This window comes from Amblyomma americanum, chromosome 2 (genome assembly GCF_052857255.1).
Source record: "Amblyomma americanum isolate KBUSLIRL-KWMA chromosome 2, ASM5285725v1, whole genome shotgun sequence".
Classification (NCBI taxonomy): Eukaryota; Metazoa; Arthropoda; class Arachnida; order Ixodida; family Ixodidae; genus Amblyomma; species Amblyomma americanum.
In genome coordinates, this window is record NC_135498.1 from 211,417,061 (window position 1) to 211,434,109 (window position 17,049).

A 17,049-nucleotide genomic window follows, 5' to 3' on the forward strand; every position below is an offset into this window, starting at 1 on the left:
TGAATGCATGCTTCGTGTTGCGTTGAAGGAGAGAACTTTCATGGAAGGGGTTGCGTCGCTGACTTTGACACAAATACTATATTTTCTTCTGCCACAGTGAATGTTGTACCAGTCTTGTCGTTGGTGTCATTGCAAAGCATTGTTAAGTGAGCTATATTTTCGTCTGTTGTCGTGCTGTTTTGGGCATTTCATATTAAGTTCACTCTCCAGCAAGGTCAATGGTTTGCACTAGCTTGTAGCAATTCATGCAGAATTATTTGAATGGCCTTACCACCTTCGCTCGATTTCCTAACAGGTAGTTTTCTTGCTAAAACATAGTTTTTTAATGCCGTTTAGAGCTATTTGTCGGAAACCACTATCGCCTCATTGGAATGGCTTAGGGAATAACAACTGGCGCTTGCTCGCCATATGGGCAGGTTTTATTCTCTGTTAGCGTTAACATGCATAATATCATACATCATTAATGAGAAGTATGTTGGCATTTTATAAGGATCATTAAGCAATGTAAACTGACATGCAATGTCCTATTTTTGTGTAAAATACAGACTCGCACCATGCATGTCATTCTGCGACGGAAATCCTGAGGTGGCTGAGAACATATTCGTCTTGAGAGGATGACTACTCAGCAGACTCACCACTGCGGTTCACTCTACAACTGCCATACTGTCGAGAGTATGGTTGCTCAGCATAAACAACCTTATGTTTGCATACAAACTATTCCTGGTAGTTCGTGTCACAGTCCAAACTTTCCTCAACCTGGTTTAAAATGATGCACAGGCATGAATTTTTGATCGTTTCCTCTGAAAAAATTATGAGATAAAAGTAACTGCAATTGAATATTATTTTTGCAGCACCATAACACCCATAAAGCAGACATGGTGCAGTTGTGTCTTCGATGGCAGTAAGGAATTCATTGGCGAAGCTTCTTGTGCTTTGTGGATGTCTTTGTTCTAAGAATAAAAAATTTCCAGATTTCTACAGTATTGGGATTTGCGTGTCAATTGATGTTTTTCGTTGGCGCACAGCCTGTCTACTGCTATGAAGAGCTCCAGTAACGCAGGTACATTATATACATTATGTACAATTACATTATGTACAATTACAATATGTAAGCATTATAATGGTGAATTTAAAGAACTTTAAGGAAAGCAATAAAAGTGGGAACAAATTATGAACGCATTGCGTGCATTTTTCCTCCAGTGTGTAGGGGTGTATGAAGTGCGAAAACGCCAATGGCTCGGCGGTAATAGCGTGCGAGTCGCCCCACCACTTTTAGGTCACTTCTTGCCTTTTTCGGGCTGATTCTTTCACAAAACACTCCGCGTGAAAGGTGTATGAAAACACAGTACTCCCTTCTGGGCTGGAGGCAAGGGTGCGAGTTATAGAGACCTGAAAACTCCTTTAAAGATGTTTTATTTTTTACAGTGCACCTTTAACAGGAGTGGAAACTACTTATAGGACTTGACTGAGAACAGTACTTCTTATATAATACATCTATACTTAAAATGCAATAAAACCAATTCAACACAGCGTAACTGTTGGGAATACATATTGAATATGTATGCGTAAAATATTTGCAACAGAACACAAAAACACAATAAGATGAAAAATAATAAAGTCTATAATATGCACAACACGCAGCGCTTTTAACATTCTCATGACGTGTACTTCAGTTTAGGTACTGGCTTGGTCAACTGTTCAAGCTGCATGGTTTGCTTCTCAGCCATACAGTGGGGCAACCCTAAATAACAACGGCATAAAAATGAGGTCCTGCTCAAACTGCACGCATTTATAAACCGGCAGGGTTGTCATAACTTGCCGGCTGCTCAGTGTCCGCCATCTTGTCTTTCATATAACACATACAAGTAACCACTCGCACCTTTAGAATGAGCTCCGGTCCTAACTGCCACATCTGCCTGCATTGTGCATCATGGACTCCCGTCTAGGAACCCGGCAGAGGAATTTGTGCACATGGTTTCCAGAAAACATTTTTTTAAAGAGAAGTCCGGTGGCAGCTGTCCAGAGGTGCGACCTACGATGAGCTGGGGCGTCGCCACTGGCACAAAGGATCGCCCCGAGGCAGTAGGGAACCCAACGCTTGAGGGCCCTAAGGAAATATCGGGAGCCAACGATAAGAAGGGGTGCACCAGTTGCATTCAGAATAGGAATTTTCTGTACGCAGCAGCGGTGCCTTTACGGTCAAGAAGAAAAATGCTAAGAAATATAAGTAAACATGAATATTTTTGTTTTATATATCGAAATACTTTACCGAAACTCTCCGTTCGCGTATAATAACCGAAACAAACACGCCAGACAAAATTGCTTTTAAAATTTTTTTTTAATTCTTTGTCATGTGCAGCGCCATCTCGGCCGGAGCGCGTAATGATAACTCTGGAAAATATAATTATTCCCCATTTTGTGAGCGTCCGCATAAACATAAAATACTAAAAAATTAAAGAGCAACGTCTTAATGGAACGTACATTTTACGTGGCATCTTAATGCACCAAAACGGTCAACTTGTTTGAGACGACCGACACTCACTCGCTAAGCCTATAGCTGTTCTTTAAATACAGAAGAAGCATGAAAATTAGGCACTGTGGTGCCGGCATCTTCAGACAAGGTAAAAGCTTCACGCGTCTTTCGTCTGCCGGGAGCCTTTGAGGCACAGTGTAGCGGCAACGACAAATCAGTTCCGCGGCGACCGGTCTCTGCTCCGCTTCCCGTAATCCAGGGCGAATTGGTGCGCACGCTAATTCAGAAAAGCTCCTTTTTTTGTTAACAGTATGGACCGGCTTGCTTACGCATTGGTCCCTTCGTCTGGCTATCTGGGCGGCCTCTATAATCTCGAGGACCAACTGTTCACTGTGTTTATTCAACAATTTACATCGTGATTATTGAGGTCACCGAGATAGCCAAACGAAGGGACCAATGCGCAAGCAAGCCGGTCCATATAGTTAACAAGAAAAGGAACTTCAGCTGTTGGGCGTGCGGCAGTCTTGCGATGAGTGTGCAGGACGACGTGCGTATCATGGTGTAACATGACGTGTGTGTGACACTTGTGCTGCCCGTGCGAATATAAGAAGCTGGGTCTTTTCCAACTAAATGTTGATGAAAGTACGCGCTCGTTGCGTGGGCTTCTCTTCTCGTGCCTCGTCTACGTTCTGCGCTGTTAACATCAGGGAGGCATAAGTGCTTTACTATGCGACGGCAAACCAAACCGTGCGGCCTGGTTACGTTTGGTGAAGACGGTACCAGTCGGGGCTGCAGAAAGGCTGCTGGGTTAAGGACCTAGCACTCTGATTCTTCACATGATCCTCAGATCGCAGTGATGCCCCTCGCTCTTTCGCCGGTGGGATGAGGTTGGTCAATCCCGAGAAGCGGCCTCATCAGGAGTGCATTGAAAGAGAGCAGTTGTATTCCCTCAGCAGTTTTCCCATCTGACAGCTGGCTCTAAATCTCGGTATGAAAAATGGTACATAAGGCAAAATACCTGTCTATATGTCCCGTGCACCACATATGGGGCAGCCCCTGAAAGCCACCTAGCGGCGGCCATTAGAAAGGCAGCTTCACGTTGCCACTGAAAAGCACGGGTGGTGCCCGGGCGCGTGTTTCGGCTCGTGCACGTCCCGTACAGTTGATTTCGTGGCGAAAGTATGTACAAAAGAATCACACTGCACGAGAGTAGACGTGCACCCGACCTTGCACCTGGCACGGCCGATTACCTGTCCGTAGGGGCCAAGTGTTCTCCACTGACGAGCGTGGCCGTGCCTTGCTAAGTCGAGGATACTTCAGTATCCGAGTCGAGGAGCTGATTATGGCATCCCGCCTCCGTTTCTTTTTCTCGCTGACGGCGACATGCATTGGCATAATCTTTATTATTTTTATCGCGCAAACTATTTTTCCTTGTTTGCAATGTAAATGTAATTTTTTTTGTGTTTGGGGGCAGTGGCGCCAGGCTTTGGATTAGTTGACATTGGTGCGGCCTTGTGAAAACCAGCATGAATAAAGCTGGGAAATCAAATTCACCTAATATTTGTGACCGACATATGTTGGCGATATCGTGACTGATAACTATGCATTTTTTGCTGAACTACAAACTGGGCTTTCAAATGCACCACTTCGTCATCATGAACGAATCTCGACAGGTGGTAATGTTTAATTTAGTGCCCCCCCCCCCCCACGCTTTTCGAGTCCTGTGTGTAGCTTGCTAAATCTATATAACTTGAAAAGCTGAATATTTAATTTTTTTGCGACTCGTTCATTTTTTGCTGGTGAACAGCACGATAGGAACGATAACATAGCAGAAAACGGTACGTATATCGCCAAAGTTCTCTCACATTTTCAATGTCCACTCCTCTTGCCTTCATGCTCACACTTAAAGTATCCACTTATTTTAAGAGTAGAGCGGATACATGGTTTTCAATTTTTTCTAAGAGGAGGGGGAGAGGGGTAGGCAAGCGATTCAGATAATATGACAAAGGCTCATCACTGAAAACGTGTCAAACTAAGCGAGACCATTCTTACTTTCTTTATTGTTTTCATTGAAAGGGCGCGCACATTCGTTTCTCGTGGCATAGGGTGGCTTTGTATACGCTATGCTGATGTCAGTATGAATTCTTAAGTTTTCCACGTGCCAAAAAATGCAAGTATAGTTTTTTAACATACTAGATGATAAGCCAAGAGAGAAAATAGTTACTTCTAGTAGACTTTAGCAATGCATTATGATCCCTTTCACGCGCTTTGTATTTATCATGTGCACTCGCGAGACTCTTCGGTTCTGCCTGTCTGTGCGGGGCTGTAATTTTGTTTTGCGCCCCCGAAGGTCGTTGGTAAATGAACGATAACTGCTGTTGCAAGCAATGGATAACATAGTAATAAAACTTTTCGATCACTGATGATACTTGTAGCGACCCAGTTCTGTTCAACATAGCGCGACTACAAATCATGCAAAAATTGATCTGAAAACTGTCTTCATTCAGTGTAAATTGCGTCAAAATTGATTATACCGCGTCATCTTTTTTTGTAGTTATTCTTTTACTATAAGAAATTTTAAATACTCTGCAGACACACTAAGACTGCTTACGTATGAGAAGGCCCACCCGGTCAAGTTGTGAACACAGTCACCGCGCGGCGCGATGTAAGCCGATGCCACGCGGCTTGAAGTTCTACCTCTCCGCCCGCGCTCCGCCTCAAGGGTATCACGCTACAGCTAATTGGTTAACACACATGTATGCAGAATTTGTTTTTCTCTACTCAACATTCGTTGATCCCCGGAAGTAGATCCAGGTTGCTCTTCCAGAGCAACGCACACACGCACACGCACAGACACGTTTTCGCTGAATGGGCCAAGAAGACTTTCAGCTTAATATATCCGGTGATAACGTATTATGTTCATCGATGCCTTCTTTATGAATTGTGCCGAAAAAGTTATCACGATTGTTGGTAAAAACTAATATTAGCAGCAGTTTCAGTGGGTCATGTTGGTTGAATAATGAGTTGTGTTAATTAAAGATCGAGACAAGTGCTCATGAAAGAATGTGCACGTACATCTGTGGCCACTACGAAAAATGTCGACCAAACAATGTTTGGAAAATTAAAATCCCTAAGAAATATAATAGCCCAATTTGGAAGACGCGCACACACTTCGCTTAGCCTCCAAAGTTATTCCTTGGAATAACTTGGATTAACCAGGCGTGTCGAGTGGACAGCAAAAAAATGCTGATGATAACACCAAAGGCAGCAATAATTAAACATTTAAAGAAATCTGAGCGCATCCAAGAAGAGAATTGGCAATCATGGGTGCGGCCATGAATTTTTTTCTGCAATCGTAAAGCCATGTCCCCTTTTCGCGTTTGTCTATCGCACAGAAAGAAAAAAAATTGCTGGTGGTTTAGCTATGGTTAAGGCTGGTCGAAAGAGAAAAGCTTCATCTCCCTTGCTAAGTTTGTGGTTGAGAGCCTGGCGGTTTCGATAGACTTCTCGGCGCCGGCTACGGTAGGATGTCCATCTTCCTCCATCGCCCCAGGCGCATGGAAGTAAGTGCGCACACACGCGCTTATATAACCCTCGACTTCTTGCCCTTCCCTTTTTATAAGATGGATGGATGGATGGATGGATGGATGGATGGATGGATGGATGGATGGGTTGGTGGGTGGGTGGGTGGGTGGGTGGGTGGATGGATGGATGGATGGATGGATGGGATGGTGGGTGGGTGGATGGATGGATGGATGGATTGGTGGATGGATGGATGGTAGGAGCGTCCCCTTTGAAGTGGGGCAGTGGCAGTTGCCACCATGCTCAGTTTTTTCCTTTATTTTTGTTTAACTCTTCTGTAAGTTGTTAATAAAATTAACAACTTACAAAAGAGTAAGTTGGTAATAAAAATAAAGGCTAAGTACAGAGGTCTGTTTTCAACCTTAGCTATGTCTATGCACTGGGTAAGCACGAACAGGCAATCATCTGAGCGCCTTCCACTTCTGAAACCGTTCTGAAGTTCTCCGAGCATTCTTTTACTTTCTACCCATGACTGCATTTTTATTTTCACCGCCTGCATCGCCAGCCTGTGTATAACTGATGTTATCGTAATCAGTGGGAAGGATGTTATGTTCGTCTTATTGCCTTTTCCTTTATAAACAAAATTAATTTTACTCTGTTTCCACCTGTGCCGAATTTGCTGATTCGTTATGACAGCCTCAAATACTTTTATCAGAGTTTCCTTGCCTCTTGGGCCAATTTAATTAATTAACCTGATTGGAATTTCGTCGATCCCTGCGGACGTACATCTTGGAATATTTCGTACCTCCTTTTTCCTGTTCAGAATCTTCAGTTCCACGCTGTTTTCTATTGTGTTTTCCTGTGTTGCTCCCTCATTTCGGGTGGTTACTCTATCTTCTTTCTTAAATGGCTCAGCTATAACTGATGAAATGCAGTTCTCAGCGTCATCTCCCTCTAACCATTTTCCCTCGGCATTGTGAGTCTGTTCCTGTTTTCTGTGATTCGCTTTGCCTAGCCAGCTTATATGGTTCCAGAATTTTCTTGACCCCGTTAAGTGGCATCACGAACTACAGCCAGCCAGCGATCAGAGGACTGCTTTATTTTAGCCTGGACGAGGACCTGCACTTGCTGTTTCTTTTGTCGATAAGATTCCCATTTTCGGCCTATTTCCTCTTCAAATAACTGCACCCTCTTTGCTTGTCTGTGTTCCCGTGATGCCAACCGTCGTTGTTCGATGGCCTCCCTAATTTCCTTATTCCACCAAATTCCTGGGTTCCTCTTTCCTCCCCAACGGTTTACTCCTTTTACTTGTTTTATTTTTGTACTAATGAGTAGTTCTCACATTATATATTCCCAATTTTCCATGAGATGTGTCTCTTTGGCTTCCTTTGTGCAGGCCGCTATTTGCGCTATTTGTTCGTCATTTAATTTTGCGTACTCTTTTTGACTCTCCTTCATTTCTCATTTTAGCAGGGCTCCAAACTGTAGACTAATACGCTTATGATCACTACCGAGGCTGTACTTCCCCTCTTCGTCTATTTTCATTATTGCGAGCTTGCTATACATCCCCTGCGAGATTAAGCAGTAGTCAATGGTCGTTTACCTCTTATGGGATTTCCACGTAATTTGTCCCTCACACTTAGTTTCTCTATTTACAATAACAAGGTTGTGTCGCTCACAGATGACGTCTGCTGCAGCAGCGACACCAGCGGCTATTACACCAACTATCTCGACTTTGACCTTTTACCTTGTCCTTATGGGACACCTTGATGTCGAACCTGACTCCCACCAGTTACTCTCATGGTTTGACCTCTAGCTACGTTGAAGGTCAAACTTGCGGTCCTGCAGGCAGCTTGAAAAGCTGGCGTAGTGAAGCTTCTCGCTTCAAAAAACTTGAAAATGGATACGCTGTTTAACACGTTGTTATCATTAAGAGTGTCGTTGAGGCGCATTTTGCTAAGTAGCACTAAAGGAAGTCGGGCATGAATCAATGAGCGATGAGAATGCAGTAGCGTTGCCGACGCCAGCTCTCACGTTAGTACAAAAAACTTACATTTTTATAGGCACTAGACTGTGATTTTACCGACGAGATGGTGAATTGGCCTAGTCTTAAAGAAAGTGACCAGCCATGTCTTTCATTACCACCCCGGGAGACGAGAGTAACCTGGCTTTTATTGGCATTCCATACGAAACAGAAACGTCATTGTTTAAAAAGAATTTGAAAACAAGACACACTCGAACTCCATCTTTCTGTATAATTCGCCAGAAGTGGAGAAGCTTCCGTCGTTTCTCTCGAACGGTATCATCGGAATTTTGCGAGAAGTTTAAATTAGTGCTTTTTTTACTTATAGTCGCTGGTCAGGACCCTCTAATTCAATTGCTTGGCAAGCACCGTGAGTCTTTACCCTCCCTTGCTCACTTTGCGACTATCAGGAACCCATCCGCCCACCCACTCTCTGCCATTGGAGGATATAATAGGCCGCTTTTTCACAAACGCCCATTAGATGTGCTTTGCAAACCAATGTCAGGGATATACTAATTTTTTTCTATGCAAATATCATTCACGACTCGTTCTGACACTTCCTAAGTTTCAGGCTTTTTGCGAACCTGCTCTGCTTTAAAGAAAGAATATTGAACCAGCTAGGGTGATTTTTGAGGTCGTCAATTTCTTTTTCCACGTCAGCAAGACTCTCGTGATAGTTCACCACGAACTGACCAGATGGCGCCGCTGCAAATTTGAGCTCTAAAGCGTGGACTCGGCTTGTCCGTTTTCATTAATAATTTTTTATCTCTGTTTGAATTTGAAGCACGTTATTGACAGAACCTTGAAGGATTTAACTGCTAGCATCAAGGCATGAGATTTAGCCTGCCACAAAGTCAAGCTTTTTCTCTTGAGTTTAAGCGATCCGTCCCGGGCTAGGCTGGACATGACCTCCCAGAACTATTGCAGGTATCATAGATGTGGTACACAAATCGAACGTTTTTGAAAAAACAGTAAACATATATTCGCGAATGGGAAATGAAATGAAGAGCGTTAGCAAAGTTTTTTCACCTATGGTGCCGACAAATTCGGATACGAACGTGTACATCACTAAACGACGATTCGTTTTGTATCACCCACATCCCTCTGCGACCACTGATTCGCCCGCCACGACCCTCCGGAAGTCGCTCCCATAACTGTTTCGAGGACCAAAGGTCGTCGGTGCGAATCCCTCACACACGCACTATGCTTCAACTTGACTAACAACTTTGTGCGCCAAAACGTGCCAATTTGTTGGCCACCTCCCCAAACCCTCTGCGCAAAACGGATGGGCCACAATTTGGTCACCAATCACGACCCCAAGCGGCACCGATCTCGGAACCCGCTCACACGGTACGTGTATACGTGGCGGGGGAACGACAGCATACGTGCCGTCTGACGACTGCGCGTCATTCTACTTCCGGCCACCGAGCGTGACGGACGCAGGATCATGAGCTCCCACGGAGCGGCGATAGCGGCCGTTGCCGGCCGCGGAAACAGGTTTGCCAGCGACGCTGATAAGGATTACGAGATCGTCCTGCCTACCGGACGTGTGGTTTTCAACACGGTTTTTCTGCACGGGGACGTGCGTGCGAGACCCTACAGGGTCGAAGACTTCAGGGACGCCCTCGCCAACGCTGGTGCGCTCCCCGACGTCGTGGCGTTGGGGGCGTACCAGATAAACCACGTGTGGGCGGTGACCTTCAGCACCGCTGACGCCGCAAAGAAACTGGCCGCCACGAAGGAGCTGGAAGTCAAGGGACGCCGCTGCATTGTTTTCGATCCAGAAGACCACCAGGTAAAGCTGCGCCTCCACTGGATGCTTCACGGCGTCGCCGACGAGGACATCCGTACGGCATTCGCGGCGTTCGGCAACGTGACCGAGGTCCCCCGGGAGCGTTGGCGCGTCGCCGGCATAAAGGAGAAGGGGTCCACCACGAGGACCGTGCTTCTGAAACTGAAGCCAGGTGTGAAGGTGGACGACCTGCCCCACCAGGTACGAGTCGCTGGCGAGTTGGCTCTCGTGGTGGTTCCCGGGCGGCCGATGCAGTGCCTTCGTTGCGGCGGCACGGGGCACGTTCGCCGCGATTGCAAGGTGCCCAGGTGTTCGAAATGCCGGCGCTATGGTCACTCGGAGGCTGACTGCGTTCGTACCTACGCGTCGGCCACCGGGCATGTAGCAGCGAGCGTCTCCGCAGAACTGATGGACGTCGTCGAAGTAGAGGAGGCAGCGAGCGGTGCCGACGACACGGGCAAAGCGGAGGGGGTGGCGGTGCAGCCAGCTGTTGCGAGTAGCAACACCGACACGGCTGTGGCTCAGGAGAGCGGGTCGCCAGCTACTGACCCATCTTCGACGCCTGTGGAAACGCCCAAAGATGGAGCGAGCTCGTCCGTGCACGTGGAACGGAAGGCCGCCAGCGAGAGCCACGACGAAAAGGACGACTCCCGCATGAACGTCGGCGTGACTACACCTGCGAAGCGGCCACACGCCGAGACCAAGGCCGACGGGGAGAAGGCAGCGGAGCCCAGCGTCGGGGAACCGCCGGCAAAGACGCCCCAAGCACGACGGGCCGGTCTGAGACCGCGCCCAAAAGTTCCGGCTGAGAAGCGTGGCGGCGACAAGGCGCCTCCTGACCAGGAGCACGTGCTCGCGCCGGATGACACCGGCGGCGACGGCATCGTCTAGCGACATGCTAGGCGCGGGAGGTAAGCACCGTGCTTTCGGTCTCTTCTTCCTAAGTTAAAATGGCTTCTGCAACTCCGTTTAAAGTCGCCACCCTAAACGTCAGAGGCCTGGCAGGTAAAAGAAAACAAAGCCAGCTGTACAGACTTATAACGGAGCAAGATATTAATATACTGGCAGTGCAGGAGACTAAAGTCGATGGTGAGGAAGAGACCGGGAGCATGGTGCGACGTTTCACATCTAGGTATTTTGCCGTCGTTAGCCATGCTGTAGGCACATCGGCTGGCTGTATTCTTTTTGTTAAGAAGTTGCCGGGAATAGATGTACACGGTCATCATTCGTGCTTGTCGGGTCGACACGTGTCCATCGATTTTTCGCTCAGTAACATAGACTGGCGCATTGTTTGCCTCTACGCTCCTAATGTGGTTAATGACCGAACCGCGTTTTTTGAAAGCGTCGAAGAACGGCTTCGCACTGACAGACAGCTGATTGTTATGGGCGATTACAACTGTGTCCTTAGTGCGCGCGACAAGACAAGCCTCCGAGGTTTCCGAGACAAAAGCACCGAAGCGTTGTTACGAATGATTGTGAACTGCAACCTCGAGGATGTAGCAGAGTGTCTTGAAGGAACGCGTGCTGTAAGGTACACACGATTCGAGGGCACAAGTCACGCACGGCTAGACCGCATTTATGCATCCGCGGAAACTGTACCTAAATGCAATAGTTATGTAGTTATGCCGGTATCATTTTCTGACCACTGTTTGGTTCAATGCTGCATAGGATTCATTAAGAAGGGGAATGGTTTTTCATGGGAAATGTGGAAGTTGAATGACAAGCTACTTCAGGACGAATTTTATAACCGAGCTGTAAGGGAAGAAGTAGCAAAAATAGAACCAAGTAGCAACATGAGGATATGGCAGCAGCGGGAGCTCACTAAGGAAACTTTAAAATTAAAAGCAATAGAAAGAGCCACTTGTATACGTCATCAAGCAAAACAACAGGAAATTGAGCTAAAGACACTGCTTCAGAAGATGTTAAAACAGGAATGCCGAGCGCCTGGTAAATGGATGGAGGACATAAGAAAAACCAAACAAAAGCTAGAGATAATCGAGGAAGAACGTTATCGGGGAGCGTTGGTGAGGGCAAGGGCAGAAAACATGGCTGCAGGGGAAGCGCCAACGAAACGAGCACTTGGTTTGGAAAAAACCCGTGCCGAAAGAAATCACATTAACGAAATAGAATGGGGAGGTGTTTCAAAAACGTACATCGATCACATGAAAGGAGCCTTTTTCGAGCATTACCAGGCGCTCTTCGCATCGCACCCGGTAGATGTTATCACATTTAAGGAGGCGTTTCTAGCCGAGATGCCGCGTCTGGACGACGAAACTAAAGACAGATTAGAACAGCAGATAAATCAAGAGGAAGTCGAGCAAGCAATAGATAGTTTAAACTCAGGAAAGTCGCCTGGACCGGACGGGTTCAGCGCGGCATTCTACAAAGAATTTAAACATGTAATTTCCCCGGTCTTGAGGGTAATCTTTAACGAAGCCTTTAAAGTCAAAGCACTGCCTCCGTCCTATGGGTCGTCCCATACTGTGCTGATTCCCAAAACAGACGACACAGACAGATTACGACTGGTGACAGCATACCGACCGATAGCACTCACTAATGTTGAGTACAAAATTTTTATGAAGATTTTGGCGCGAAGGCTGCATACCGTGATTCATCACTTAGTTGGTCCGCATCAGACCTGCGGGATTAAAGGGCGGTCTATTTTTACAAATATTCACGTTGCGCGCAGTGTCTTAGAAACCTGTGATGACACAAATGGTCAGGTGGCTATTCTTCAGATCGATTTAGAAAAGGCTTTTGACTGCGTTGCCCATGAACTTTTGTTTGCAGTATTAAGCCATGTTAACGTTGGTTCTGTTATTCGCGAGGGTGTGGCCCTGGCGTACCGGAACTGCACGACGAAATTGATCGTTAACAAGAGTCTGGGGGCCCCCATTAGCGTGCAGCGTTCGGTGCGCCAGGGCTGTCCCCTCAGCCCCCTTTTATTTTGTATTTATGTGGAGACCCTTTGTTTGAAGCTACTGAAAAACAGAAGTATTACCGGATTCAGTTTACAAGCAGCCGAAGTAAAGGTTCTGGCGTACGCTGATGACATTGCTGTGTTTGCAGTTGACGAGGGAGGCATAAGCGAGGCCGTTCAATGTGTACGAGATTTCAGCCAAGCTACTGGAAGCGGGGTTAACTGGTCGAAGTGCCTCGGACTTTGGCACGGAAGGTGGGCATCTACGCCGGAGCGGTTTGCCAGCGTGCCTTGGACGACGACGCCAGATAAATACTTGGGCGTTCCACTCGCTGCTTACCGTGACAGTGAACAGTATTGGACAGGACAGATTAAAGAGATACGGGAAAGAGCTGATAAGTGGAAAGGAACGACCTTGTCCATTTTCGCCAGAGCCACTGTTTGCAACTTGTTCTTTATCAGCAGGCTCTGGTACGTCATGCAGGTGTTGCACTGTTCACGGTTAAGTATTCAAAAGCTACACCGAATTTTCGCCATCTTTGTCTGGTCGTCTGAATGGGAGCGCTGCAGCCGGACCAACCTGTTCCGACGGGTTCAAGACGGCGGGCTGGGACTGGGCCATTTGTTTTTGAGACAGCTGGTCAATCGTTTTTTGTTTCTTCGGGACACAAGAGACCCGTTTTTGCGTACCGTATGTCAAGTTAGGCTGCGGCATCTGCTTCCAGAGTACATAGTCGGAACTGCTGACGTTTACAGTAGGGTCACCGGTTTTTACCGGGAAATCGTAGCCAGTGTAAGGTTTCTTTCCGCGCGGTTTTCAAATGACTTTCTGTCGACTGTGAAACGAAAGAAACTGTACAGTGCTTTGTGCGATGTAGTTTTCCCGGTGCCCTTGTACAGGGCCTTGTACAGTGGCGGCCAAGGCAAAGATGTTTTAAAGAGAGTTAAAAACATGCAGGTGCCATCAGGAACCAAAACCTTCTTTTTTAAGCTGCACACCGGAACCTTACCGGTTAAAAAATTTTTAGAGGGAAAGGAATTATTTTTACCCTGGGGTTCTCACTGTTTAATTTGCAGAAAGCCTGAAACAATAGACCATGTTTTTTTACACTGTTGGGAAGGGGTTTATTTTTGGGATGTATTACAGCGAACCTGAAAGAAAGAATTTCCACTAGACCCGTATGGCATCCGTTACTTATGTGTTGAAAATGAGGATGGGGTGCCTTATGATTTAATAATGCTGACAGGCCTCCACTGTATATGGCGCTCGAGAATGGCAGGCTTTCACTGTGACAGAGACGCAAGACCTGCCCGAATCTACTTTCGAGAAAGTATGGACATGTTTCTGGCCATTCAGAAGGCCGCAGCGGAGCCTCCGGAGTGGCTCTCAAGACTAGAGCCACTCTGTACACTGCCTGAATTTTAAGTTGACGAAGCCAGACTCATGCTGGCTGACTTCGAGTCGGGTGTACATAGCGTTTGTCTTTTGTTGATTGTTTGTTATGTGCAATTTTCTGTGTCAAAGCCAGGCAATAAAGAAAAAAAAAAGACGACTGCGCGTCTACGGTCACGTGATGGAGGGGGTGCATTTTGCGCTCTGCTGCAGCAATTTGATCATATGACCGGCCGCCATCTTGAAGTCTTGGACGGACAACTAACGTTCGAATGCGAGTAGTGACTAGTAAGAGCTAACGCTCTTAAACCGAGGTGACCGCCACAAGGCACACATCGATGCTGTAACAATGAGCGCATGGCAATTACCTCGTAGAAATATGAATAGTGGGCGTAGAAATATGAAGGATGGGCAATTCCTGTGCCAGGGCACAGGGAGGTGTCGAAATCCGCGCTCTGTTCATTTGTCGTTCTGCTGGCTCATTCCCACATTGCCAGAAGGAAACAACTCCATAAGAGGCGAAGTGGGCACAAAGACCTATTGTTCTGCCTCGCTGGCGAAGGGGAGACCAGCCGGCAGCTTATACCGTTGCACCGTTCACGTGGGCGTCGTGGGGAGCAGCCGTGGCGAAGAAACGGACCTTGGCAGGCGTAGGGAAATCTGCAGCAAAATCCGTAGGATCGCAATGGTGATGCCGTTGCCGCTGAAGGTAAAAGGCTGCTTTAAGGTGCTTGGTTTAAGAGAGTTCGCTCTTACTAATCTCATTCTAACTTTTCTTGTCCGTCCGAGATTTCAATTCAAGGCGCATGGTAACTAGCGCTAAAGACAAGGACCGAAGAGAGACGGACACCACGAACGCTAGTCATTAACTGGTTTTACTCCATATAGACACATTCAATATATAGGCAAAACATGAGCAAAAGATTTAGAGACGCGGCTGGAAATCTCAGGTCAGCAAAATGTGACCCCCGTCACTTAACAGCGCGCGCGCCGTCTTCGGGCTGGCAAGGCGGCCGGTTTATATCCCAATTTGGCGTGGAGCATTATATATACCATCTGAGCGGGTGCCGAGGCGACTAGTGCCACTTGGGGGCCGCCACTGGTTCGCAAAAGTTTGGCCCATCCGTTTGGTGCAGAGCGTTCGGAGTAGTGGCAAACGAAACGGCTTGATTCGGCGCCCAAAATTCTTCGTCGAGTTGAAGGGTGGTGGTTAAGTCGGGTGGTGGCTCAAGTCACCTAGCCATGACTTATGAAATTTTACTCTTGTCTTGATTTTAGCCACCAATCAGATAACCTTCGCTTGGTTACTTCTATGCGCCTAAAATCTATTTTCCCTTCACTGTCGTTAAACCCCAATGCCTCGGATAAATCAGCACGGCGTCCGCTACAGCAGCATGGCGTCAGCTACACAAGCAACACAAGCGGCTGTTACACCAAATATCTCGAATTACCTTTGACCTTGACCTTCGATCAAGCGGGAAAACGCCTGCCGGCAGCGCATGCGCAGGTCATGAAAGTGCTATCCTCTTTTCCTATCTTCTCTTCCTCTGCCCTCACCTCTTTCATTTAATTTCTCCATTCTGCCTCCTTGAAGGTATTGGTGAGCGCTACCAAAATACGGAAAAGGACTAACACACAAGACAAGCGCTTTCTAACAACTGTTTATTATCTGAAGGAGCATGCCTATATACACATATTAACGTCAAGTCATACACAGAAGAGGGAAGAGCACACGACGCTGACAAGAGCGATATGAAGGAAAAATATATAATAATAAAATATCAAGACGTGCCTTTACAACAGCCGAAGATTGCTATTCCTGAGGTAGATTAATTCGGTTCTCTCTAGCATCACCGAAGGGGAGCTGATGCATTGGTTATCTGGAGCAACGTGCATAGCGAAAGCTTCGTTAATTTCACGTTCCCGTCTGTTTCTGGCCCGAGCTATTACCTTGGTGTTGTTTAGCATCGGGGTGCATAACAGTGTGCGCAATGTGGTGCCAGGTTTCCTGATTTCACTACTTGCTCGCATAATCTTTCGTGCTCTCTGAGCCTCTTGTTCAGCCTCTTGTTCAGACGTTAATATGTGTATATAGGCAGGCTCCTTCAGATAATAAACAGTTGTTAGAAAGCGCTTGTCTTGTGTGTTCGTCCCTTTCCGTATTTTGGTAGCGCTCACCAATACCTTCAAGGATGCATTTCCAACTAGCCCCAGTTATAGCTCTTTTGACTTTAATTTTTCTCCATTCTGCCTGCTATCCTTTATTTCCGCTGCCCCAGCTCAGGTGCTTCAGTATCTACGACAGATGCCGGGGCTAGCTAAAATCTTATCCTTCCATTTGATTATTATTTTAATAAACCACTACTACTAATGTAAAAAATTGGCAGTGGCTTAGCTCGACTATGCCAGGATATACGGAGCTAGAGGTACGTTTCCCTGGCTGAGCTTGTTGTGGTCACTGTATGCTTAGCAATGAGAGCCATTGGGTATACACGTCTTTTATTCGTTTTGCTTGACAGAAACGAAGACTGCCCGATGATCTGTCAAGTAGCATGCAGCGGTCTCAATTTTTTCGACACAGTATTTCAATTTGGTAGCGCGTCTTTAGTATACAAGCTCCATAGCAGTTCCCCATTGTGTAGTCTGGACGTGAGGTTCCGAGGCTAAATTAAAGTCAAACTTTTCTTTCATACACTGTAAGATAGTCCTGTTTCCTGTTGAAATCACTCAAAATTACACACAACTGTGAATCCGTGCCGTAAGCTGGTATACACGTGGCAACCACATCAAACGTCTGCTTGACAGATGTTCCCGGTGCCATGCAGACTCCTTGGATTATAATGCCGCTTTCCAGAAGCCAAACACAGTAGCCTTCACCATTATTCACCGCGATCTAAGGCAGAAGTCTGACAGCGAAGATACCTTG

General features: G+C 46.7%; 1 protein-coding gene across 2 annotated transcripts in view; it reads left to right on the forward strand.

Annotated features, from left to right (window-relative positions):
* LOC144119446 (neprilysin-1-like) overlaps nucleotides 1-17,049 on the forward strand; it is a 611,912-nt gene that overhangs the window by 306,485 nt on the left and 288,378 nt on the right. The gene's annotated exons all lie outside the window — the stretch shown is intronic.